Raw genomic sequence first — 27,116 nt, 5'->3', positions numbered from 1 at the left:
CAGTGTACAGTGGAAAGAAAACCCACTGGAAAGTAGAAAGTCATATTTCTGCCCCTGTATAGCATCAACTACTTTAAAGAATGCAGTAATGTTTCTATGTCTCAGTTTTCTTCTTTCTGCCTCAACTTTCACAAGGCATATGTGAAATAAAAGGGAAAATACATAAGTAAAATGTACAAACATAAAGATTTGTATTAAGATTACCCATAGTAAAGGGCAACCTTTGTTTTCCTATCTTCCCTGACTCCAAGAAGCCCAGACCCAACCTAATTCTTCATAGCTAAGTCAAATTCGGGGAGCTTTTTCCAGAGTAGATTGAAGAAGGGGGTGGAAATCATGGAGACTTCTAGTGCCACTCCATATACAGGCTTCTGGTTCACCATCTTAGCTATTATCAACTTATTTATTATGAATGTTGAAAATTCTTAAGACCTGCACAGGAGGAAAGAAATAAAAATAGAGCTACATTTATTTATTTAAAATCTACTATGGTCCAAACCATATTTGGGGGCTTGGTATATTTTATGTGTTATCTGTATTCCATTTTAATATAGTAGAAAAAAACACAGACTCTGTGGGAAGTACACCTGTGTTTGCCCCATCACATCATTTCCTTGTTAAGAAGCCTTGTACACATGATTTAACTTCCTTGAGCTATAATTTTCTTGTTGGTATGGATGGTTAATAATGGTTTCTACTATTATTTTATTAATTAATCTCACAATGCATGGGGAAAGCTATGCACTCTTAGGCTTCAAATATCCCCATATGTAAAATATTAGTCTTCATTATGCTGAAAGAGGACGATTTATAGGTCCTTTAAACTTCACATCTTTTAAATGAAAGCCATTCAGTTTTCAATATTTTTTTTTTCATTATTTAATTTCTTTTTGCATACGCTGCAATTTTTCAAGCTTTTCAACCTCAGGAGATTAACGCTGTATAACAACTTCTGTCAGACTAAAAGTGATAATGTCCTTTGGCGTATTTGTAGCAACCATCAGTGAGCTATTTTGAGACCCAGTGTCATCTGTAAAAACAAAAGGCTGAATACTCAAGACTGGATGTATTTTTAATGCACTCTATTAATAATGATGACTGATCATAAAATGACTCAATATGACAGAGGGGGAAAGTGAAAATCTCAGCATTCCCTTCCTCATGTTGTTTGTCTTTGATGTCATCATATTTTTAAAAAGAGGAATGTTAAACACCATGTTTGATTTGTAAGAGTAAAACACAACCACTTGAAATGCTCAATTTTTAGCATATTTGATATCACAGCAACACAGAAAAAGCTAAGAGCAATGACTTAGTGGTAACTGCACGGATAACTGCTTGACACTTTTATTTTCTCTGTCTCAAGAGAAGCTAAATTTGACCTGAAAAAAAAGTGTAATAGTATTAAATTATCTCGTCACATACATGATTCTTGAATAGTAAACTTTAGTCAGAATTCTAACAGCTAAATTTGGAAAAGATCTAAATCATAGACTATTCTGAGGAGCAACTCAGGAAATTACTTATGCTTCTGCTTAGTTTGTGTTATATTCCAGAGATTTAAATCTGGAATTAAACCTGATTTAAATCTGAGCCATTTAGACTCATACATTTTAATCTCAAATATATAAGGATTTATAAACATTTTATATATATAAAAGATCAGCTCATGACCATATCTACAGAACTACTAACTGACATTTAAATTAAGGTAATATGTAACTCTTATGAAATCCCTAGAGGGAAAAAATGTGCCCCTGTAACAAATGTTTAAAAAATTCAATTACCGCCTCAGGAAAATATAGATAACTTTTTTAAACACTAAATTAGCTGTGATCAGAGTATTTAGCTATCTTCCACATACAAAGAAAAAATATAAACCCACTGTTGGCCAATAAAAACTGTTTCAGGAGAAGGGATGGAATAAGATGACCAAATAGAAACCTCTGGCAATCATCCCTCTGCACAAATACCAAATTCAAGCAAGCACCTTCAGAACTACGCAAATTCAGGTGAGTGATCATACCTGGTTTTAACATTCTAGGAAGGAAAGAGGCATGGAGGAGGGCAGAAAAGACAGTCTTGCATTGCCTGTGCCACTCCTCCCCCCATCCTCCTTCCTCCCCCCTACCCCACAGTGCTGCACCAGCATGCCTAGTCAAGAGAGAATATGTATGATGGAGAGTGAGTGGTCATGGGGCTTTGCATTGAAACTCAGAGTTATACAGGCACAGGGGAACCCAACACAGAGCAGAATTCTGTCAATGCCTAAGGAGAGAGCATTTTTACCAGCCCAGCCAGAGGGAAATAATCTGCCCCCAAACCTGAGTTCCAGCTAGCCCCCCACCCCCCACCAGCTGACAAAAAGCAGCCTGGGGCCTGCATTAAGTTCCTAAGACAGTTGAGCCACAAAGGTTGCTCTTTTGGGGCAATTCCTGCTGCTGTGTTGGCATGGAGCCAATGGATTTGGAGTGCACGGGAGCCAAGGAGACACCAGCAGCTGCAGCCAAGCCAGTGCCTGTTGTCACCCCTCCCCCAGTGACAGAAAGTGCAGCACAGAGAGTGACTCCTTCCACTTGGGGAAAGGAAAGGGAGAGCTCAGAGGACTTTGTTTTATAACTTGGGTACCGGCTAGCCACAGTGCGATACAGTACCGAGCAGACTCCTGAAGCCCCTGAATCCAGGTCTTACCGAGCAGACTCCTGAAGCCCTTGAATCTAGCCCCTGCCATCCACTTTCTGGATGGCATTTTTGCAACCACCCTGGGCCAGATGGAAACATGCTTGCCCTGAAGGGAAGCACCCAGTCCTGGCGGGATTCACCACCTGCTGACTAAAGAGCCCTTGGGCTTTGAATAAACATTAAAGGTAGTCAGGCAACAGTCACCACTGGCTTTGGGTCAGGCTGGGCTGGTTTCAAGTGTGACCCATGGGAGGGTCACAAGGGAGAGTGAGGGAACAGAGTACGAGACATTTCCTAGTTATCCAGGGAATTCTCCCGTATTTTACTTAAATCCACCATGGCAGTGGATTTACTGGATTCCTACTACTAGGAATTGGCAAGAGTCACAGCACTACTGGGCTAGGGGACATCCCTAGTGCTGCAGTGACCAAAGACGTAGACCACAAGAATCAATTCCCTTTGAGAATCTAGAAAACATTCTCAAGAAGGATAGGTCCAAACAAGCCCAGACTGTGAAGATTAAAATAATACCTAACTCTTGAATTCTCAGACATTGATGAACATACAGAAGCATGAAGAACATCAGGAATACACTTGTAATCCTAGCACTCTGGGAGGTCGAGGGGGGTGGATCGCTCAAGGTCAGGAGTTCAAAACCAGCCTGAGCAAGAGCAAGACACTGTCTCTACTAAAAATAGAAAGAAATTGATTGACCAACTAAAATATATATATAGAAAAAATTAGCCAGGCATGGTGACGCATGCCTGTAGTCCCAGCTACTCAGGAGGCTGAGGCAGAAGGATTACTTAAGACCAGGAGTTTGAGTTTGAGTTTGAGCTCACAGTTGCTGTGAGCTAGACTGATGCCATGGCATTCTAGCTGGGCAAAAGAGTAAGATTCTGTCTCAAAAAAAAAAAAAAAAAAATAGAACATCAGGAAGATACAACCTTACTAAACAAACTCAGTAAGGTACCAGTAACCAATCTAGGAGTGATGGAGATGAGTGATCTTTCAGACAAAGAATCCAAAGTAGCTGTCCTGAAGAAGCTCAGAAGACAACACAGAGAAGGAATTCAGGAGCCTATCAGAGAAATTTAACAAAGAGATTGAAATGATACTCTAATCAAGTAGAAATTCTAGGACTTAAGAATTCTATTGACAAATTGAGAAATGCATCAGAGTCTCTCAACAGCATAATTGACCAAGCAGGAAGAAAGAATTAGTGAGCTTGAAGACAGGCTATTTGAAAATACATAGTCAGAAGAGAAAAAGGAATAAATAAGCATAAAGCATGCCTACAAGATCTAGAAAATAGCCTCAAAGACCAAATCGAAGAGTTACCTCTACCTCCCTCCTCTCTCTCTACCTCCTCTTAAACAGGAGGTAGAGAGAGAGACGGGGGTAGAAAGATTACTCAAAAAAATAATAACAGAGAACTTTCTAAACCTACATAAAGATATCAATATTCAGGCACGAGATGGCCATAGAACACCAAGCAGATTTAATCCAAACAAGACAACCTCAGCACATTTAATAATCCAGCCCCAAAAGTCACCTCAGTTAAAATGGCTTTTGTCCAAAGGATAGGCAATAATGAATGCTGGCGAGGAGGTAGAGAAAGGGGAACCCTCATACACTCTTGGTAGAAATGCAAATTAGTGCAACCACTATGCAGAATAGTATGGAGGTTCCTCAAAAAACTAAAAATAGAACTACTGTATGACCCAGCAATCCCACTGTTGGGTATATATCCAAAGGGGGGAAATCAATATATAGAAAAGATATCTGCACTCCCATGTTTATTGCAGCACTATTCACAATAGCCAAGATATGAAATCAACCTGTGTCCATCAGTGGTTGAATGGATAAAGAAATCGTGGTACATACACACAGTGGAATATTATATAGCCACAAAAAAGAAGGATGAAATTCTGCCATTTGCAACAACATGGATGGAACTGGAGAACGTTATGTTAAGTGAAATAAGCTAAGCAGAGAAAGACAAATTTTGCATGTTCTCACTCATATGTGGGAGCTAAATATTAAAAACAATTGATCTCATGGAGACAGAGTAGATGATGGTTATCAGAGACTGGAAAGGGTAGTGGGGGGGAGGGATAAAGTGGGGATAGTTAATGGGTGCAAGAATATAGTCAGATAGATAGAATGAATAATATTTGATAGCACAACAAAGTGGCTATCATCAACCATAAGTTAAAGTTTACCCTAAAATAACTAACAGAGTGGAATTGGAATATTCCTAACATAAGGACATGTTAAATGCCTGAGGCGATGGATACCTCAACTACTCTGATTTGATTAATTCACATTCTATACCTGTATCAAAACATCACATGTACCCTATAAAGATATACAACTATGTACCCATAATAATTAAATATAAAACATAAATAAATAAACAAATGAAGATCAAGAAGCTGTGCTGGATGGAAGGGCTCAACAGCTGCAAAGCCTGTTCCTATCAAAAAAAAAAAAAAATCTGTTCCAGAAATCATTCCAGTTTTAGGTTAGTAACAGAGCTAAAACCAATTTGGACACTAAATTTTACAATGGGAAAAATTTATTAAAATTTTATTTCTAAACTGATTGTTGTATATATGCCTTTTTGAAGTGTTGTAATAAAGCATTTTTTTTCCAAATCTGTTCAACTTAAGGAATATTACATTGAGTTCTCTGCATTTCAATATTGTGCCCCAGGAAGAGCATTTGTAGGCCAAAGGCCTAAGCTTGTGTTTAGATTCTATTAACCAAGTCCATGAACTGAAATAAGCCACCCATCCCTTCGGAAACCTGTTTACTCATTGATAAAATCGGGATAATTCATGCTTTACAGGCTCGTTGAAAGATAAAATATGAGTATATGTTAAGGCACACTACAAATGAAAGTATCATATAAATGGAATGTTATTATTAGCACCTTGCTACCAGCTTACAAACATGGCTAAGATACACAGTCCTTGACCAACACTGAGCATATCACTGGACATATGTAAAATGATATATAATTGAGTGACACAGGAAAAATTGTGGTAGAAGATGTCCCATACAAAGGAGAGATTCAACCTGAACAATCATAAGAGATATTTTGCGAAGAGAATCGGGTTACTCTTAGCCCCTTTTCTCTCTGTTCTCTTAGCTTCCTTTCTCCTGGTCCTTTGCCCTTCTCTTCCATTTATGTTTCCATGGAAACAGCATAAACAAAAACCCTGAAGATAATGGATAAAGCAAAGATGGAAGATAAGCCGGAACCTTGAAAGACTGACCACAAAGGTCTGGTAAGAGGATCCTTTATGAGGTTTCTAGTCATCAACTCTGAGTAAGTGACTCACAAGTTCATAGAGCTCATACGAGTGAGTTAGTTTTGTTGGCTGTTTTTCCTTTCTTTCCTTTTTTTGATGGTGGGGAGGTAAGGAAAGATTTTAAAGACAGTATGCTATGAGGAAGAAAATATCACAGAATAGAATGAACTATTTTAAAACTTATTTATTTAAGGAAACTTGTGGTCACAGATCAAAGTCAAATAATTCATTTTCCTACAGGAATTCTCAAATCTTTTATTATGTCCATGTGCCTCATAAACTTCCAAGATACAAATCTAACTGCAAAGATTAGAAACCTCATTTGGCCCTAGAAAACTGCTTGTACTTTGAAAGTTTGTGGGACTCAAATTCTGTGGAAAAACGTGGAGAAATGACTTAATGATTTAATAGCATCTGGGAAGAAGATGCATGGGGACTGTTGACAGAACAATGTGTTATGGGGTGTTAAATGAAAGGCTGAGTTTCTGCCACTGTATAATTTCTCCAGGTTTCTGTGAGACTCTTCCTTCTCAGGGTGTTTTGTGGCTTTTTCAGAAACATCTCCCACCCCATTGCTGGTGTTCTCTTACTTGCAAATATTTGAAAGGATTGGTTTACTCTCTAAGTGAACATTTATAGAAACTGATTTCTTAGTAGTCCATCACTTCACAGACACTCTTTATCATGGCCCTGTTTTCCACCAGGCAGCTATTTGGGACAAAGCCTCTTTAAGATGGCTACAGGGTTGCTCTGACTCACAATAATCTTCTGACCTCTTCAACCACAACCGTTTAATATTGTCAACTGGAAGCTCCCAACTTTGGTTTTAAGCCGCTTCCTTTGTAAATGAGCTTAAGTAGCCTTCCACCTTGCTTTCAATATGGGAATTCTTAGCATTAATTGTTTGGTTTTTGGTCTTTGGAGCCTTTGCCAAAGTGAGACAAAGACTCACAAATTAGCCTCTAGTCAAAAGAACAAAAAAGAATGCATTTATTCACACAAACATTTGTTCCTTCAAATAAATGTATTGAAGGTCAACTATTGTTAGGGATTTAGAGCAGAGAAAGAAAGAGGAGTTGGCCTTGGTAATAAAGGTAACTTCTTCTCACGTAATAAGAAGAAAGGATTTCCAGTACTGTGTTGAATAAAACTGGTGAAAGTGAGCATCCTTGTCTTGTTCCAAATCTTAAAAGAAAGCTTGCAGCTTCTTTCTCTGTTCAGGATGATGTTAGCTGTGGGCTTCTCATACGTGTCTTTACTGTGGTTGAGGTATATTCCTTTCTTTCCTAGTTTGTGGAGGGTTTTTATCACAAAGGGATATTGAACTATCCTTGCATCCCTAGGATTACTCTCCCTTGATTATGATGAATGATCTTTTTAATGTGTTGTTGAATTCAGTTGCTAGGTTCTTTTTGAGGATTTTTGCATTTATGTTCATTAGAGATATTGACCTGTAGTTTTCTTTTTTCATTGCTGCTGTGTTCTTGTTTGGTTTTTATAGCAGGGTAATGCTGGCCTCACAGGACTTATACTGACCTTGGAATTATACTGACTTTTTCAATGTTTTGTAATAGCTTGACTAAAGTTGGTATTTTTTCTTTAAATATTTGGTAGAATTCACCAATGAATCCATCAGGTCCCAAGCTTTTCTTTGATGGGAGACTTCTGCTTCGATCTTTTTACTCATTATTGTTCTGTTCAGGTTTTCTATCTTTTCATGATTCAATCCTGGTAAGTTGTATATATCCAGAAATGTATTCATTTCTTCTAGGCTTACAAATGTGTTGGCATATAGCTGTCCATAGCAGTCTCTTATGATACTTTGTATTTATGTGGTATCAGTTGTAATGTCTACTTTTTCATTTGGCCTATGTTTATTCTAGTGCAATTCCCAATAACCAAGATATGGAACCAACCTAAATGCCCATCTACAGATGAATAAATAAAGAAAATGTGGTATGTGTGTATGTGTATGTGTGTGTGTGTGTGTGTTTATAAATACAATGGAATTCTATTCAACCATAAAACTGAATGAAATTATATAATTTGCAGCAGCATTGATGAACCTGAATAACGTTATGTTAAATGAAATAAGCCAGGCACAGAAAGACAAATACAGAATCTAAAAAAGTTGATTTCATGGAAGTAGAAAGTAGAGCAGTGGTTACTTTACTGTGTAACTGTGGAGTATAGGGGAGAGGGTGACCAGAATAGGTTGGTCAATGGGTACAAAGTTACAGTTAGACAAGAATAGGTTTTGATGTTCTATTACATTAGGATGACTATAGTGAATATTGGTAACAAAGTAGTATTTATTTCAAGATAGCCAGAAGAAAATATTTTGAATATTGTCACTACAAAGAAATGATTAATTTGAAAGTGATATAATTATAATACCAAATAATTATAATTTGAAAGTGATATAACTATAATACCTATAATAATTTGATCATTATACTCTGTACACATGCATTGAAACATGACACTGTGCCCCATAAATATGTACAATTACTATGTGTCAACTGTAAATTAAAAACTAAATTAAAAAATAAAGTCAGGAACAACACAAAAAAAGAAGAAAGGAGTAAAATATGACTACAGATGGAGATAGTTTGTAAATTTGCTAACAGTTTAGGCTTATTTTTTACTCCTATCCAAATTATATTCCCTTCAAACTGCATGCAAAATAGGAAGTTAAAATATTATTATGTACCTATGATGAGATCTTGGCAGAAAAGCTTCAGGAAATAGAAACAAAGCTATCATAACGATCATTGATGAAAGGGTAAATGCTCGTACTTTAACATTGCATGAGATCAAATATATTATAATCCTATTGGCACAATCATTAACCAAGCCTTGTTATTATTGCAGTAAAGAAATAAAATGAGAAAAATTAGATTAAACGCTACAATGTCCTATGTTTGCTGAAAAGCCAGCATTTCAGATGCGATAAATGTATTACCCTCAACAAAGAGCTGTCAAATTCTAAACTGATGGGTTTAGGTTAGATATGCTCTCATTTTTATTAAAGTTCTCTAGTAAAGTCCTTTATTAAAGTAATTGAGGAACAATTAAGAGAAAACATTTGCAATATACAATTGATGTGTTGTACATTGTACAATTAGATCAAGAGAGATCCATTACTTATTCAACACTGTCTAGAATATATAACGCTTCATGTCTTGCTATGCTTTATTTTTGTTTGGCTAAAAATGGAAAGAATAAAATTAGCTGCATTGTGTATACTACAAAAGGGAATATTCAATATTCTCAGAGCATCATGTGGCTGTACAGATGCATGAGATATTCCAGGAAGAAAAACTGTTACCTTATGTCTCTGGCATGTGAATGACAAAGGGAAAATTGCTTTCTTCTCCAAAGGAAAAAAAGAAAATCACAGAATTATAGAATGTAAAACTTTAAGGTGTCATTTAAACTCTTTTCTTATCAGATGATGTCTAAGACTTTAGATTTCAGGAAAGCAATCATTTAAACTACTCACCACATAGTGATGTCTCAAATCCTAACTCCAACACACAGATAAGACTAAACTTTCCAGGGTCTGCTGTGTCTCCTTCCTCTTTGATAAGCTGTAGTACCTATTTTTCATATCAGTCAAAGGCAGAAATGCAATTAAGAACATAGATCCAGGAGGAGCAGTCCCTAGGTTGGTGTTCTGCGCCAGAAACTCATAGCTGTAAGATATTTCTGTGCCTCTGTTCTTTCATATGTCAAATAGAGATATTACTGTATTTACCTCAGAGGGTTGCTGAGGATTAAATTGAAACAGTGACTGATATATATAGAATGCTTTTTTGTAGAATTTAACCATTATTATTAATCATGACTCATCATCAATTTCCTTGTGCCAACTTTTGCATTTTCTTGTATTTATATTTTTATGCTAAGTCAACTCTCACATCCTCAATTGAGATATTTTCTTTTTTAAGCCATTCAAACTCATTGCACATAATGGGCACTCTGGAAAACGTTTTAAAACAAATACACTTGTGTTTAGAAATCATACTATGTCTTCATCAAATTGAGAATAAAATACTTTTTGCACAAAGATTCAGGTTCACTACAAAATAGACTATAAAATGTTTCAGGGAATATTGTTTAAGTCAGTCATGAGGTAAACACCCCTTTCAAAATCCAAAAGCTAAGGAGAACAAGTTGCAGATCAAAGTGTGAAAATTTTTCCAGAATCACAATATTAAAATGTAACATGACATTTTTCTTTAACTTTCTAATTGGCCCCAATGTCAGGGAAAAGGAACTTGAAGCAAAAAGCAAGCCATTTACACTGATAAATTTTTATGTTAAGAAAAATTTGGCTGGGGCAGTGGCTCAAGCCTGTAATCCTAGCACTCTGAGAGGCCAAGGTGGGTGGATCACTCAAGGTCGGGAGTTTGAGACCAGCCTGAGCAAGAGCGAGACCCCATCTCTACTAAAAATAGAAATAAATTAATTGGCCAACTAAAAATACATAGAAAAAATTAGATGGGCATGGTGGCACATGCCTGTAGTCACAGCTACTTGGGAGGCTGAGGCAGGAGGATTGCCTGAGCCCAGGAGTTTGAGATTGCTGTGAGCTAGGCTGATGCCACAGCACTCTAGCCAGGGCAACAGAGTGAGACTCTGTCTAAAAAAAAAAAGAAAAGAAAAAGAAAAGGAAAGGAAAGGAAAAAGAAAAGGAAGAAAAGAAAAGAAAAGAAAAAAAGAAAAATTCAATATTTTCTGGAAGAAAAAGATAATTAGTCAATTGCTTTTAAATAACTTTTGAAAAAATTTGTCCTAAATCTCTGGAAACTATTATGGCTATGGATGTGTAAATGCAGAACCAGTGCAACCTGGTTCAACTTTGTGTAATAAAATGGTGAGTTGTTTTTCAGTTGCCATGGGCCCCCCAGGTTGCAAGTTCTGTAACCTGTGCATGCTCAAAAGAACAATTCATGCAACCACTTGCAATTCCAAGTGCTAGAACCAAGGAATGGGACCAAATCAAGAGGCAGACATCTCATGGCATTATCCATGATCCAATCAGATCAAGCCCTGGCATCACCAATCAGATCATGCCTCCTGTCATCACCTGAGATCACATCTCATTACCCTTTGCCTGTAAAACCTGCCCCGGCCCCCAGCTTGGGGAGACAGATTTAAGCATTTCCTCCTCTCTCCTTGTCAGTCAACTCACAGTAAAGCCTTTCTTTTGTCAAAAGCTGGTGCCATAGTATTGGCTTCTATGCACATCCAGCAGTGAGGCCATTGATTGCTCGGTAACAGATGAATGTGAATATATTTTCTTTTTAAGGTAAAAGATTTAAAGTCAGTTGAGTTTAGGGGCTATAGGATTGCTTCTAGCTTTGTTTGTATAGCAAATTGTTCTTTTTACTTACATGTAATGATACAGGTCATCCCTTAATCTTCTTTTCATACCTACCCCAACCAGTACATCAGGAAATCCTGTTGGCTCTATTTTTAAAATATATCCAATTTGGAATGTGTCCCCAAGCCAACTGTCACCACTGTGACCCACACCACTAACATCTCTGCTTGGATAAGTGCAGCAGCTTCCTATATGCTTTCTGGGCTCTTTCTGCCTTTGTCTTTCTACAGCCATTTCCACAGGTCATCAGAATATGCTCATTTTAAAATATAAATCAGATTCTGACTCTTTCTTCAGAAATCTCCAAAAGCTCCTTATCTTGCTCAAAAAAAGTCTTAATAAATAAAGAAAACTCAAATCACATAAAATATCCTTTCTGACCACAATGGTGTATGAAACTAGAAATCAATAACAGGAGGAAAACTGGAAAATTCACAAATAAGAGGAAATTGAACACCTAATGGGTCAAAAAAGAAATCAAAAGGGAAATCAAAAAATATCTTGAGACAAACAAAAATGAAAACACAAAATACCAGAACCTATGGGATGCAACAAAATAGTTCCAAGAGGGAAGTTTATGGTAATAAATGCCTACATTAAGAAAAAAGAGAGATCTCTACTAAACAACCTAACTATACAACTCAAGGAACTAGAAAAAGAACAAATTAAGACCATCATTAGCAGAAGGAGGTAACTCATAAATAAATAAAAGTTCGAACTAATTTTAAAAAAGAAAATGTGGTATACATGCACAATGGAATAGTATTCAGGCTTTAAAAAGAAGGAAACACTGTCATTTGTGAGAACTTGGATGAACTTGGAGGACATTATGTTAAATGAAATGAGCAAGGCACAGAGAGACAAATACCACATGATCTCACTTATATATGGAATCTATAAATGTAAAATTCATAGAAGCAGAAAGTATGGCAGAATGCTAGTTACTAGAGGCTGAGAATAGGAGTCAGGAATGGGGAGATATTGACCAAAGGGTACAGAATTTCAGTTAGACAGGAGGAAAGTTAAAAAAAATCTATTGTATAACGTGATAACTATAGTTAATAATACCGTTCATGTCCTTGAAAATTGTTAAGAGAGTAGATTTTAAGTGTTCTCACCACAAATGAAGATATAACACTTATGCTAGTTAGCTTGATTTAGCCTTTCTACAATGTATACATATTTCAAAACATGTTATATGCCATAAATATATACAATTTTTGTCAGTTAAAAATAAAAAGAAAAAAGAAATGTATTGTCTTCAAATAATTTTAATAACTGGATTTAGTAGTAGCAAAAGATGTCTACTATATGTTACTAAGGGTCCTGACTTAATAAATAAATATGACATCATAATCACAAAAATAATGGAAATTTAAACTATGAGAGTGGGTAGATTCGCCCAATATAAATAGGTAGAAATAACAAAGAAAAAATTTTAGGCAGAACCCTGGGCATAAGCCTAAATGTAAAGACAAAAACTTGATTACTTCTAAGTTTTTATTTCCAGGCTTAACTGTTTCCTTGGCTCCAACTAAAAATGTTCATCTGGATTTCTGCAGGTGTATCAAGAAAATTATTTCCCTAATTTAATTAATTTTCTTACATACTAAATGAATAATCCTCTTCCTCTGTGCCCTATTTCAGGGGCTGAAACCTCGACACACTAGAGGCTTCCTTACTCCCTGACTTCCTGTCGGGTTTAATCAATGGGATTCTCCGGCAGGAGATCAAAGCATGGGAAGAGAGGGGTTGCATTTTTACTGACCTGCATCCCATCCCACTCCTGGTTTGATTCTGGCCATGGCTACTGCACCTTCAGTTCCTTCCTGCCTAGCAATTGTGATCGCCTCTTGTTGTTGATAGTGTCTGGCTACCTCACAATCCCTTGCTGGTTCCCTTTACTGTGGACACACCTTTGTACCTATCTTTTTTTTTTAATAATTTTTTATTACTTCATATTATAGGGGTACAGATATTGTTAGGGTTACATACGTTGCCCCTGCTCCCCTTCCCCCACCCCACTATGCCAGAGCTTCTAGCATGTCCAGCCTCCATGTAAGTACATACCCTTCCCCTCCACCCCCCTTCCACCTGCCCACTTCCCGATTACAGATTTTTTTTTCAGACATTTTGGTTACAATGTATACCTTTACCTCTCCCTAAAAAGGGATCAAGGTAATCCCTTCACCCCATACACAATGCTTGCCACTTCCTTAAGATGTGGGTCTCCCCCCCCCCCAAAATCCCTATCGAACACTACCGTTTTTTGAGCACCATAGTTTTAGTCAGTCAGTACCAATCTGATAGATAGCAAGTAGATTTGGAGCCCATTTTCCAGATCTTGTGTTGTCTCGCTTTGTATTACGGGCTTAAGCTTAATCCAGGGTAGCATAAACGGTGCTAGCTCACTGTCGTTTCTTAGGATTGAGTAATATTCCATTGTGAGTACATACCACATTTTAGTTACCCACTCATGAACTGACGGGCACTTAGGTAGTTTCCATGTCCTTGCAGTAGTGAATTGTGCTGCCATACACATTCGGGTGCAGATGTCTTTATAATAGAGAGACTTATGTTCTTTTGAGTAAATGCCCAACAATGCTATTGCTGGGTCGAATTGTACCTATCTTTTATTAAATTAATTTTGGGTAGACTCTTTTTAGTACACCATATATTTCCTGCTGGGGTCCCGACTGATCCGTCACCCATAAATTCCGAATTTAATTCTGAGACGAATGTAAAAGTAGTCATGAACCTCTAATAAATAGAAGCTGTCAGCCAGTCTTGAAAAATACAAGCATAATATGTATTGAAAACCAGGGGGTTTTCCTCACTGAGAGGCATAAAATAACCCAAGAATTATCATCCGTCCCTGAATAGGCAAGTGCTCAGCCGCATACTGTCATTTATATTCTCTTGATTTTTTTCATACAAGTTTCAAAAGAATAGTGTTGCCTAGTCTCTTTTATGTGAAGTCTAAGTACAAGATAAAATAGTAAAATAGTCTCCTGATGTTTACAATATTCTCATTTCATCTCTAAAAGATGTGTATCTTTGAATAGCAATTGTGAAGACCGAAGCTTTTTTTCCATGGGGTTTTATTTCTTTTAGGCGATTTCTTCAATTTTTTATTCTTTATGTTGTTCATTTCTCTTTCTTGGTGGGGAACCTCCAATACCATTTCTTTTTGAGAAATAATTTATTTCTAGTCTGCTGTCAGAACCCTTATTATCTGTTGAGTGAAATCCATGCCTCCCATAAATCAACTTGACTTAAACTTTCCCTCTGGCTCTCTTTGCTTCTTTCCTCATTCTTTCTCTAATCTTCCCCTCCCTACTGTCCTGTCTCCTTTTGACTATTGACGGAATAGATATTTAATCTGGCCACAAAGTTATGGGTTAAGGATGATGTTTCCAAGCTGAATTATTTTAGCCATTCAATGTGATATTCCTAAAGTTCTAACAAGGCAGTACCCACAAAGATTTGTTCACTGGCCCTACCAATAGAAATGTAGTTCAATTGGGTAAAAGGGGCTGATTTCTGTTTCTTTGGAAGATGAGGATAATCAGGGCAGTTTTTGGAGGTTGAGGCAGGTTGGCTCTGATTACAACTTGCCAATAGGAAAATGATGAAAGGCCAGAATTGAATTGGCCTAGTGCACTGACTTCTAGGTCTAGAAAAATGGAGAGACCTAGAAAAAGTCTGGGAATAGAAAAGGTTTGTCTTCCCTCTAAGTAGAAAGGATTTTTATATTATTGGGAAGTATCCATAATGTGAGTGCAAAGCAGAGTCACTTTTAAATGCACACACTTGAAAATGTACTACAAACAGATGAGCAGTCTACCTAAAACTTACATTTCCTCTGTCAGTTAAATAATCCAAAAAGACAGATCATTTTTACTGCCTACAAGTTTATCAGTAAGGCAATACATGAACAAAAAACACATTCCAGTGCTTTAGAGTTCACGCTTTTACTAAAGTGATTAGTCCTTTAGATCTGTAGAAGAAATGCACTCCAGAGGATGCCATCATAATACCACAATTTGTAACAAAAGCCTTTTTAGTAGCCACAGCCTCAATCATTAAATCTGTTCCAAGTGATTTGCACTTCTCAGTGATTTCTCATTCTGAGATTACAAAGGACATTATTATCAATCAGTGAAACAGAGACTCTCAGCTATGCAAAGTCATATTTTTTTTTTTTGCATTTAACTAACAGTCTCATGCTGTTTCCAGTTTTCTGAATGTAATTTGTAATTTTCTCACTTAAACAAATTCACCTGTCTTCTGTCTCCCTTATTTCCACTGCAACCTTGGAAAATATAACTGTAATGATACGGATCTTATTAATGATAATCTGAGGCTTTAGTCACCCACTAGAGAAATCAATAGAAACAAAGTCGTCTTCATCTCACCCTGCAACAGCCCTCCTGTCCTGGCACAGGCTCGAGATGGCACATCCACTCCTGGGTGGATATTGAAATCTTCCACTGTTGCTGAGGAGGCTGATATCCTCTCCCTGTTTCCCTTGTACCCTAAGCCCTGCTATTCTGTGACAGCTCCAGCATCATGTGGACTGACATTGACCTGGTTTTGGTTTATGAAATGATTTATCCAAAGCATTCATACGATTTATTCAAGATGTTTACTCTGGCCATATGCCATTTTTCTTCCCTAGTTCCCGCCTACTTTATTCTAGCTGAGTTGTCTTGGCATTATAATGGGTTTTGCCACAAGTTTGCAAAACAGACTCTCGGTTTCTTAAAGTACAACTTTTTTGTTTTTTTTTTTACTCAGTCTTCCAGTTTCCAGGCAGCTAGGAATTGCAGGCAAATGTACAAGAGCTGGGCCAAAAATCAAAGCACAGTTGCTCTTTAAAGAGTACCATTTTCTACTTACAATCAAGGAGTAATTCTGGTTGGATCTCTTCCCTATCCCATAGCCTTCTTATGATTATTAACTAAGATAAAAATAAAACTCTTGGCACTTAACATATAGTCCAGGTACAATAAATATTACCATTATGTATATATATATAATTATACTCCTATTATAAAGAGCTTGTTGTAAAGATAAGAACATTGGATTTAAATCAAGCTTTTAAGTCTATTACCTATGAAACAATATATAAGCCACTTACCCTCTTTTTTGCCACCCTGACCCCAAGCAAGCTCACCTACATAAACATCTTAATAGCTCCCCCTGCCACCACAATACAAGTCCAAATTCCTATATAACGTGTATCCCTAACTTTCCATTCTCACACCACTGTGACATACCACCATAGACCCATCATGTATGCTAAACTGTAACCTCAATGCTGTTTCATCTCTGTGAACCTTGCTATGATATCCCCCCCTGAAAATGCCCTTTGTCTCTCCTTTTCAAAATAAAATCTTAGGCCAGGGGCAGTGGCTCATGCCTGTAATCCTAGCACTCTGGGAGGCCGAGGCGGATTGCTCCAGGTCAGGAGTTCAAAACCAGCCTGAGCAAGAGTGAAACCCGTCTCTACTATAAATACAAAGAAATTAATTGGCCAACTAATATATATAGAAAAATTAGCCGGGCATGGTGGCGCATGCCTGTAGACCCAGCTACTCGGGAGGCTGAGGCAGGAGGATTGCTTGAGCCCAGGAGTTTGAGGTTTCTGTGAGCTAGGCTGATGCCACGGCACTCACTCTAGCCTGGGCAACAAAGCGAGACTCTGTCTCAAAAAAATAAAAAAAAAATCTTAGACATGAAGACTCAGTTAAAATATTCTGTAAAACTCTATCAGAATCCTCCAGTAAGTTACTACCCCTAATATGCTCACATATAATTTTGTACACATTTATATTTTAGTACCTATGTTGCTCTGGGCTTGTTTATTTACTGTTTATGTCCTATCACTACTGAAGTTTTCACTTAAGGGCAGATTTTATTTTGCTATTTTTATAACTTCAGCAACTCGTGCTTCTTTTAGCACAAAATCTGTCTTCAAACACTGGTAGAAAAATAGGTGAGAGAACAAAATGCATTTTTCTAGGCCTCAAAGCTGTGATTTGTAAAATTAGGAGGTTATAGCTAATTATCATTTAGGTAAACTCAATGATATCATTATTCACAATTAAGTTTTGTTTTAAAAGATGCTTCAATTTGATTAGAATCCATGCATTATTCAACCTAAATAGATCACTAACGCAATATATTAATTTTTTATGCATCCATAATATTGAGAAAAATTTTTATAAAGGTGGTGGTTTAAATAATATGATCTAGAGACCTTCCACTTCAAAGTGGGATAAAGCAGTTTGCAGCAGACTAACACTCTCACCAGGAACAACAAAGAAATCCAGCTGTAATTTAAAGAAGTCATCAGTTTCAAGGCATCATTGAGCTGCAGAAGCAGTAAGTACCGAAGGTCTAAAATTGCAGAAAAGAAGAGCTTTCAAGAAATTATCTATGGACAGTTCACCCTGTGAACATTTGCCAGTGCTGCGAACTAATTAAAGCCTGAGAATTCAGACTTTGCTAGGAATAAGACTGTCTATAGGGGGACCTAAAAACCAACAAAACTTTGGTGATTGTGTAGAGCCAGGGTGATTTAACTGTAAAATTGAGATATCTTAACACATGGCATTCTTCTCAAGAAATTTGCTGAATGCTTCAACCATACAGAACAAAAATTAAAGAACTGAGCTAAATAGGCTGGGCGTGGTGGCTCACGCCTGTAATCCTAGCACTCTGGGAGGCCGAAGTGGGCGGATAGCTGGAGGTCAGGAGTTTGAAACCAGCCTGAGCAAGAGCGAGACACCATCTCTACTAAAAATAGAAAGAAATTAATTGGCCAACTAATATATAGAGAGAAGATTAGCTGGGCACGATGGCGAACGCCTGTAGTCCCAGCTACTGGGGAGGCTGAGGCAGTAGGATTGCTTGAGCCCAGGAGCTTGACATTGCTGTAAGCTAGGCTGACGCCATGGCACTCACTCTAGCCTGGGCAACAAAGTGAGGCTCTGTCTCAAAAAAAAAAGGAACTGAGCTAAAAAAAAAACTTGAAAAGTAGAATGGAATTTTCTATAGTCTCATGGAGCTAAGAAAAAAACTTTCCGTGGAAATGAGCCTCAGCAAACACACCAGATTATCAGCTAGATCTCCTAAAGGGCCCCCATCTTCTGGGAGCATGGAACGGAAAAGATGTAGATTGAGTCTTACTAAAACTGCAGTCTTGACTCAATTCCGCACAGTCTCTGATTGAATTAAGGTGGTCAGCCTCCCTTGCTTCTCCCAGAGGCGTGGTGAGTCCTCTCTGGTAAAAGATACCATCCAGATTCTTTACAGTATTTCATACTAATTGTCCAGCATCCAATAAAAAGTTACTACCCATGATTTAGAAAAAAAGAAGGATAAAGTGAGATATCCACCATATATGCAGGTGATTGAGCAGACTAGCAGACAAAGATACTAATTGTGATTGCTAACGCCAAGAAAAATGGAAAAAAATGGGGGAAAATGTATAATTTAAGAGAGCATTAAAATCTATAAGAAGAAAAAAGTGGAAGTTCTAGAGCTAAATTAAAAACTATCTTGATTTAATAAATCAATGGATGGAATTAATAGCAGATTAGACAAGGCAGATTAGATAAAAGAAAATTAGTGTTAGGGAAAATTAACAATTAAAAAATATCAAAGTAGAGGACAAAAATACAAAATGAATAATAGATAAAATAGTCAAGCCAGGTGTGGTGGCTCACTCCTATAATCCTAGCACTTTGGAAAGCAAAGTGGAAGACTACTGGAGGCCAGGAGTTTGAGCCCGGCCTGGGCAACATAGTAAGACCCTGTTTCTACAAAACATAAAAAAAAAAAAAATAGCTGGGAATGGTTCCATGCACCTGAAGTTCTAGATCCTAAAGAGACTGAGGTGGGAGGATTTCTTGAGCCCAGGAGTTCAAGGTTACAGCGAGCTATGATTGTGTTACTGCTCTCCAGCCAGGGTGACAGAGTGAGACCCTATCTCTAAAAAAATATAAGTATATGCAGTGTAAGCAAATGTGGAATAAAAACAAAAGATCTAGAAAACCCAGTTGGAGTCACATAATGCGAGGATAGGTAGAATAAAGCAAACACAGTATTTGAAAATAAAATGTCCAAAAACAGATGAAAGACAACAACCCAGAGATTCAAGAAATTCAGAAAAACACAAATTTGACCTCACCCTTGGAAAGAGTACAAGCTGACCTGGCTACAGCCACCACCAAGCTGGGGAGGGACAGGGAAACCAGGCTGTCCTAGGCATACCTAGGGCAATACCTTAATCAGGCTGCTGTGAGACCAAGAAGTTCCCCATCCTCAGGCTGAGTTTGAGATGATTCAGCTACAACAGCCACTCAGCCAGGAGGTACAGGGAAAACCAAGCCTTCCTATGCATACTTAGGACGATACTCACTCCCCAGCTGTGGGCAGCTGCAGGACGGGGAACTAGCCTGCATAACCCATTGCAATCACCAGAAAAACCAACAGGGACTACTTAGGTCCCAGTCAGTGGCTTCACCATCACTACTGCCACCACCCACATTATACCAGCTACTGAGAGGCCTGAGAATCCACCCACCCAGCCACCCACCTCTCTCATTACTAGCTTCTGAGCAAGGCACCTGGAGGCCCAATAATTGGCCTTCCAGGACCCACTAAACAAGTGTCAGCATAAGCATCCCGGGGCTTAAAAATAGGCATACAGCCCACTGCTGTTACCACCGGGTCCCAAAGCCTGGCTCAGTAGGCATCAAAGTCCATAGCAAAACTTTACCACAGCCTCAACTAATAACTGAGGCTGGTGGATCCCTTAAGCTCAGCCTGAGCAAGAGCGAGAACCTGTTTCTACTAAAAATAGAAAAATCAGCCAGGCATGGTGGCGCATGCCTGTAGTCCCGGATACTTGGGAGACTGAGGCAGGAGGATTGCTTGAGCCCAGGAGTTTGAGGTTGCAGTGAGCTACAATGACACCACTGCACTCTAGCCAGGGTGACAGAGTGAGACTATCTCAAAAAAAAAAAAAAACCGAAAGAAAGAAATATAGTTTTAACCCCTGGGATGATAACCACATCTTTTTCTCTCCTGAGGCTGAATTACAGATCCTTCACATCTCATCTGAAATACATTTTTATTGTTCTTTACTCTGCTCAACTCCTCACTTTCTAATATTATAACTATTTATTTCAGTTAAGTATGTTATTATTGATAGGCTATATTTCTCAGTTCATCTTGATCCAGGGTCATGGAAAGTTTTCCTTACATTGTTATTTTACAAAACACTCTGTTTTGTACACTGTGCTCACTCAGTACTGTGTATAAAATATAAACAAAAACTCAGTCCTTGCCCAGAGAGGTCAAATCTGCCAGACAAAATAGACATGTGCATAGATAATGCTAATAATGCTGGGACATAGATTTCCTAAGAGAAACAGAACAAGAGCCCAGAGTTTTTTCCCACATATTCTTATTTTCTTCTCTTCAATATTTATAATACAGCCCTTGATGTACCGAACTTCATCCTACATTTCAAACTTCCTTGCCCATTTCGGCATCCAAAATTGGTAAAAAAAAAAAAAAAAAAAAATGGCCATAAATAAAAACCAAGTGACATTTTTAATATTTTACTTCTTAGTCAGACTAGATTAATCTTCATCCCCATAAGGATATTACGGAAAGAAAAAAGAGAAAAGGTTGCTACATATACATCACACTCAAACTTCAAGAATAATTTTAATTAAAGAAATTCTGTTATCTCATAAGCCCAGCCACTTAAACTCTACCAAAGAGTCTTGGCATTGTTTTGCTTAATAAATGCAGTTCCTAAAATATGTGCAAATTAATTAAGTGAATTTCCTTCATACATATGTTGCTGCAATAGTACTTCAAAGTGATGAATATAATTAACAAGACAATACCAGCAAGGCAAAGAGTAACCTACAGTTTCCACCCACTGGTTATTACAACCCATAAGAAACACCTCCAAGTTCATTATCTCAAGTTTTCATGAAACTAAGTGATTATAATTAAGGGCTCAACAGCTCCTCCATTCGTTTGTGAAATAAGGTCTCACGGCCTCACTGAAGGAGGTATGATTTAAGAACTATTTTATTAGGGAAAATGTCAGGCTGAGCAGAGTTTTATACCATAAGTGTCCAGAAAACATACCAAATCACACACAAAAGATAAATAAATTCAAAACTAAAAAGATGATAATGCTTCTCTTGTTCTAACTTCATTAACTATGAACTGCCACTAATATCTAGGTTGTTCCTCCTTTTGAAATAGATGAGGGCTATTTCAAAAGAGGTCTGGATTCAGCAAAACTCAGCACTAAATGACGTTTGAGTTAAGTTTTACTATCATATGAGCACATGGGTGTTGATCAGTTTGTTCTAATTTAACAGTGAATACATGTGGTATTTGTTTTTCCATTCTTTCATATTTTGCTTAGAAGAATGGTCTCCAGTTCCATCCAGGTTGTTACAAAAGGTATTGGTTCACCATTTTTTTTTATGGCTGAGTAGTGCTCCAAAGTATACATATACCACATTTTATTAATCCATTTATGTATTGATGGCCACTTGGGTTGATTACACATCTTTGCAATTGTGAATTTTGCTGCAAAAAAACATTTGAGTGCAAGTGTCTTTTTTATAAAATGAGTATTTTTCCTTTGGGTAAATACCCAGTAGTGGGATTGCTAGATCAAATGGTAGATCTACTTTTAGTTCTTCAAATTATCTCCATACTATTTTCCATGGAGAGTTTGCACTAGTTTGCAGTCCCACCAACAGTGTATAAGTGTTCCCTTCTCTCCACATTCATGCCAGCATCTCTTGTTTTTAGAGTTCTTGATAAAAGCCATTCTGACTAGAGTTAGGTGATATCTCATTGTAGTTTTGATTTGCATTTCCCTGATGATTAGAAATTTTGAGCATTCTGATCTTTGACAAAGCAGACAAACACATACACTGGGGGAAAGAAGCCCTATTCAATCAATGGTACTGGGAAAATTGGATAGACACATGTAGAAGACTGAAATACCCCTGCACCTCTCACCACTCACAATAATTAATTCACACTGGGTAACAGTCTTAAACCTAAGACATGAAACTATAAGAATTATAGAAGAAAACATTAGAAAAACTCTTCTAGATATTGGTCTAGGCAAAGAATTTATAAAGAAGACCCCAAAGGCAATTTTAGCAACAATAAAAAATTAACAAATGGGACCTGATTAAACTAAAGAGCTTCTGTGAAGCTAAGGAAACAATTAATAGAGTGACTAGACAACCTATAGAATGGGAGAAAATATTTGCATGCTACAAATCTGATAAAGGGGTAATAACCAGAATCTATAAAGAACTCAAACAAATCAGCAAGAAAAATCAAACAGCCCCATAAAAATGTGAGCAAAGGACACAAACAGAAGCTTTTCAGAAGATAGACTAATGGCCAATTAATATTGAAAACATGCTCACTGTATCTAATCATCAGGGAAATGGAGGATGGTTCTTGACAATCTCTTTTAAGTTGAGTCAGCCAGCTGACCAAGTTTTCATTTCCCAGAATTGTTCTAATAAGCCAATCTAAGCTATTAATAGACTTTGCAGCCAAACACATTTATTAGCATCTCACAGGCCCACAGTGTAGATCTTTAAAGTTTTGAGTAATGCTTAAAAATGTCACTAAAATTATTTTTTATCACTTATATTTCTCAAAAATGTTTTAATACCATAAAGGAGCTTTTCATTAAAGCATTTTCATTGAGAAGTATTTATCAAATTCCTTATAAATGGTAGATTTTAGATAAAAAAAATTTATCCAGAATATTGAAAATAGTCAATACTGATATACTTAACTTTTTAAATATCTGTAACAGATAGCTAAAAATTGGAAAAGATATTCAAAATATCCTAGACCCAGAATATGATTGATTAAAATTTAAGATCAATATAATTAGTTACCTGTTGTACCAGGAGGCCATTTAGGATGCTTGATAAAGCAATAACTAATAGCTCCAAAGAGAGAAATCTTGCAATTGGGCGAGATACTGCAATCTACGACTTCTTGAAGCAATAAAAGTGGATGATTTTAGCTAACTTTTAAGTTAATAAAGACAGAACCACAACAGCTTACTACACAGTGATGAAGGAGTTGGTAAACTGTTTTATTGAATAATAAATACACAAGGACATATAATGCAAAAGGATGTTCTACAAAACTTCAGAAAAAAAATTAATGACCAAGATAGAGTTCAGAAAATGTTTGCATAATCAATCAAATTTAGGGAAGTTGGAAATTTACCTAGACATCATATAATTAAGGTCAAATTTCTTCCAGAAGGCTGAGTAGTATGAAATATGCATTTCTTTCTGTTTAGAAAGACAGTTCTCTTTTCATTTGGAAATATATCCTATTACCTTTTTTAGATTAATGATCCCAATTTATATATTTGACACTAATATAATTGATCTTTTCAAATATCTGGTGTATTTGAATGATCATATTCATTATTACACACAAATTTGAGGTATATAAAATATATTAATAGTTGATTCTCCTAGTCCTATGTGAAATGTAATGTTTGTTTTCAATGCTCCCCTGTCCTTCTTTTTAACATCCTAGATTTGTACACATACAATTCCTTTCCCTCATTCTAGTGCCCTACCTTATCCTGTATTTCTAGGACTGTTCTGACATTAGAGCTTTCGGATTCCAATCACAAATATATAAACCGTATATTGTCTTCTAGCACGGTAAAGTATTAGAATTAGATAGAACCTTATGGGTCATCTAGCCCAACATTTTATAGATGAGGAAGACCATTTACTCTGGGTATGATTGAGTGATGATTAAGAGTTTAATTTTCTTTTCTCTCATGCTCTGGCTTTGATTATTAAAAAAAATTATACCTCCTGCCAAATGAGGTGCATGTTTCCTATAGGAATCCAAATATAAATAATGGACATATTTATATACATTGAGGGAAGCCAGGCAACCATTTAAAGTCTTCACATTCTACCACACAGGTAGTTATATACTTTGATGTTGAGTCTAGTCAGTTTCCCTAAAATCCCATCATAAATCAGCACATGTAATATTAGGAAAATATTGTTCATGCACTGGTAAAAAAAAAACAAAAAACAAACAAACAAACAAAAACAACCTATTTTATGTATTTAGAGGCAATTAGATTTTAACTCTTGTTAGCATATGCTACCAAGAAATATAATTCATCAGTGAGAGAATCTCAGTTTTCTTCTGAACTAGAACAAAAAAAAATCCTAAAAAATATTAATATTAATTCAGCTCTTAGTAATTTCTACCAATCTACATGTATATGTTTAGCTCCTGCTGTATGGAAGTCATGATATTCTGTAAGCCACATTGTCCCTCCACTCAAATAGCTTACAATGCATTTGGAATATAAATCATGAAAAGCGAGCTAACTGTGCCAGACTGTAATACCAATGCTTCTGTACTATTATAATGCGTGATGAAGCATACTGATCTTATCGACATAAAGTCAGCTCCGTGACATTAGCCCGCTCCCTGATTTTCCAGTTTCTAGCTTCTCATGGCTTACATGTTGTACAATTATTTCATGGGTTCTGCCTTATAATATTGTCCTCTGTAATTTTAACATAGTTTGAAATACATAACATAATCCTTAGATCAAACAAGGCCAAAATTCATATTCTCTTCAAGTGTGCATGGAATATTCCCTTAGATATATTATATTCTGGGCCATAAAACAAACTTTAACAAAGATAAAAGAAATTGAAAGCAAATAACACATGTTCTGTGATCATATCAGTGTTAAATAATAACAGAAAAATATCAGGAACATTCTCAAATATTTGGAAATTTTAAAAGAAACCAACTTCTAAATAACCTATGGTTCAAAGATTAAGGGTCTATGAAAATGAGAAAATATTTTTAACTGAGTAAAATAAAAAAAGCAAACAACATATCAGAATATGTGAGGAGCAGGAGCAGATGGAGAAGTACTTAGATAAGAGAAATTTATAGCATTAAATGTTTATATTAAAAACAAGAAGGGTCTCAAACAATCTAAGATTTTACTTTATTTATTTATTTAGAGACAGAGTCTCACTTTGTTGCCCGGGCTAGAGTGCTGTGGCATCAGCCTAGCTCACAACAACCTCAAACTCCTGGGCTCAAGCAATCCTACTGCCTCAGCCTCCCAAGTAGCTGGGACTACAGGCACGTGCCACCATGCCTGGCTAATTTTTTCCATATATTTTTAATTGACTAATTAATTTCTTTCTATTTTTTGTAGAGACTGGGTCTCGCTCTTACTCAGGCTGGTTTCGAACTCCAGACCTTGAGCAATCCTCCCGCCTTGGCCTCTCAGAGTGCTAGGATTATAGGCATGAGCCACCATGCCCGGCCAAGCTTTTACTTTAATAAACTAGAAAAAGAAAAACACATTAAACCCAAAGCAAGCATAAATAATAATACCAGTAGTAGTAATAGTAATAATAATAATTAGAGGGGAAATCAATCAAATAGAAAACAGAAAACAATAGAGAAAATCAATAAAACTAAGAGCTGGTTTTTGAAAAGATTAAGAAAGTTCAAAAGCCTCTAGCCAAAATAACTAAGGAAAACAAATAAAAAGATACAATTACCATTATCAGAAACAAAAAAGACTATCATTACATACTACATAGACATTAAAAGAACAATAAGGAATAAATACTCCGAACAACATAATGATAATAAATTCAACAACTCGGATGAAGTATACCAATTCCTTTAAAATTGCAAACTACCAAAATAGTCATGAAGAAATAGGTAACCTGAATTTTTCTATATCTATGAAATAAATTGAATTGGTAATAAATAGGTTTCCAGAGGAAAATTTCAGGCCCAGATAATTTTAATGGCGAGTTATATAAGACACATAAGAAGGAAATAATACTAATACTAATCCTACATAATATATTCCAGAAAACAGAAGAAGGGAAAACACTTGCCAATCACAAGCGGGGATAGCCATGATACCAAGATCACACAAAGGCACCATCAGGAATAGAACTACAGACCTATATCACACATGAATATACATGTAAAAACTTCAACAGATATATTGAGTTGAATCCAGTAATATATAGAAGTTAAAATAGCATGACCAAATAGGATGTATCTTAGAAATGCAAGCCTAGTTCAATATTTCTAAATCAAAAATGTAATCTGCCATATTAACAGACTAACAAGGAAAAACCATAGTCATCAATAAACAGAAAAAGCATTTCACAACAGTCAACATCCATTTATGAGAAAAACTCTTGACAAGCTAGAAATAGAAGGCAACTTCTTTAACCCGATAAAGGAAATCCAAAATTAACTACAGACATCATAGTTAATGTTGTAAGATTAAATGTTTTTCTCTAGGATTGGGAACAAGACAAGGATGTCTCCCTTCAACCCTCCCAGTCATCAGCATACTGAAAGTCCTCGTCAGTGCATTAAGGCAAGAAAAAGAAATGAAAGGCATGCATATTGAAGAGGAAAAAATAAATATGTCTTTTTTATATACATAAATATTTGTCCAGGTAGAAAATCCAAAAGAATTTTTTTAAAGTTCTGAAACAAATGAATATGGTTTCAATATTACAGGATAGTTGATCAATATATAAAATTAGCTGTATTTCTATATGCTAATAATAAACAAC

General features: G+C 36.5%; 1 pseudogene; it reads left to right on the top strand.

Moving 5' to 3' along the window:
* The first annotated feature begins 2,451 nt into the window (after positions 1-2,451).
* The window catches only part of LOC105869164 (polyglutamine-binding protein 1 pseudogene), a 32,573-nt pseudogene continuing 7,908 nt past the window's right edge, over positions 2,452-27,116 (top strand).

Source organism: Microcebus murinus, chromosome 5, assembly GCF_040939455.1.
Source record: "Microcebus murinus isolate Inina chromosome 5, M.murinus_Inina_mat1.0, whole genome shotgun sequence".
Taxonomy (NCBI): domain Eukaryota; kingdom Metazoa; phylum Chordata; class Mammalia; order Primates; family Cheirogaleidae; genus Microcebus; species Microcebus murinus.
This window is presented reverse-complemented; position numbering and strand designations above follow the sequence as displayed.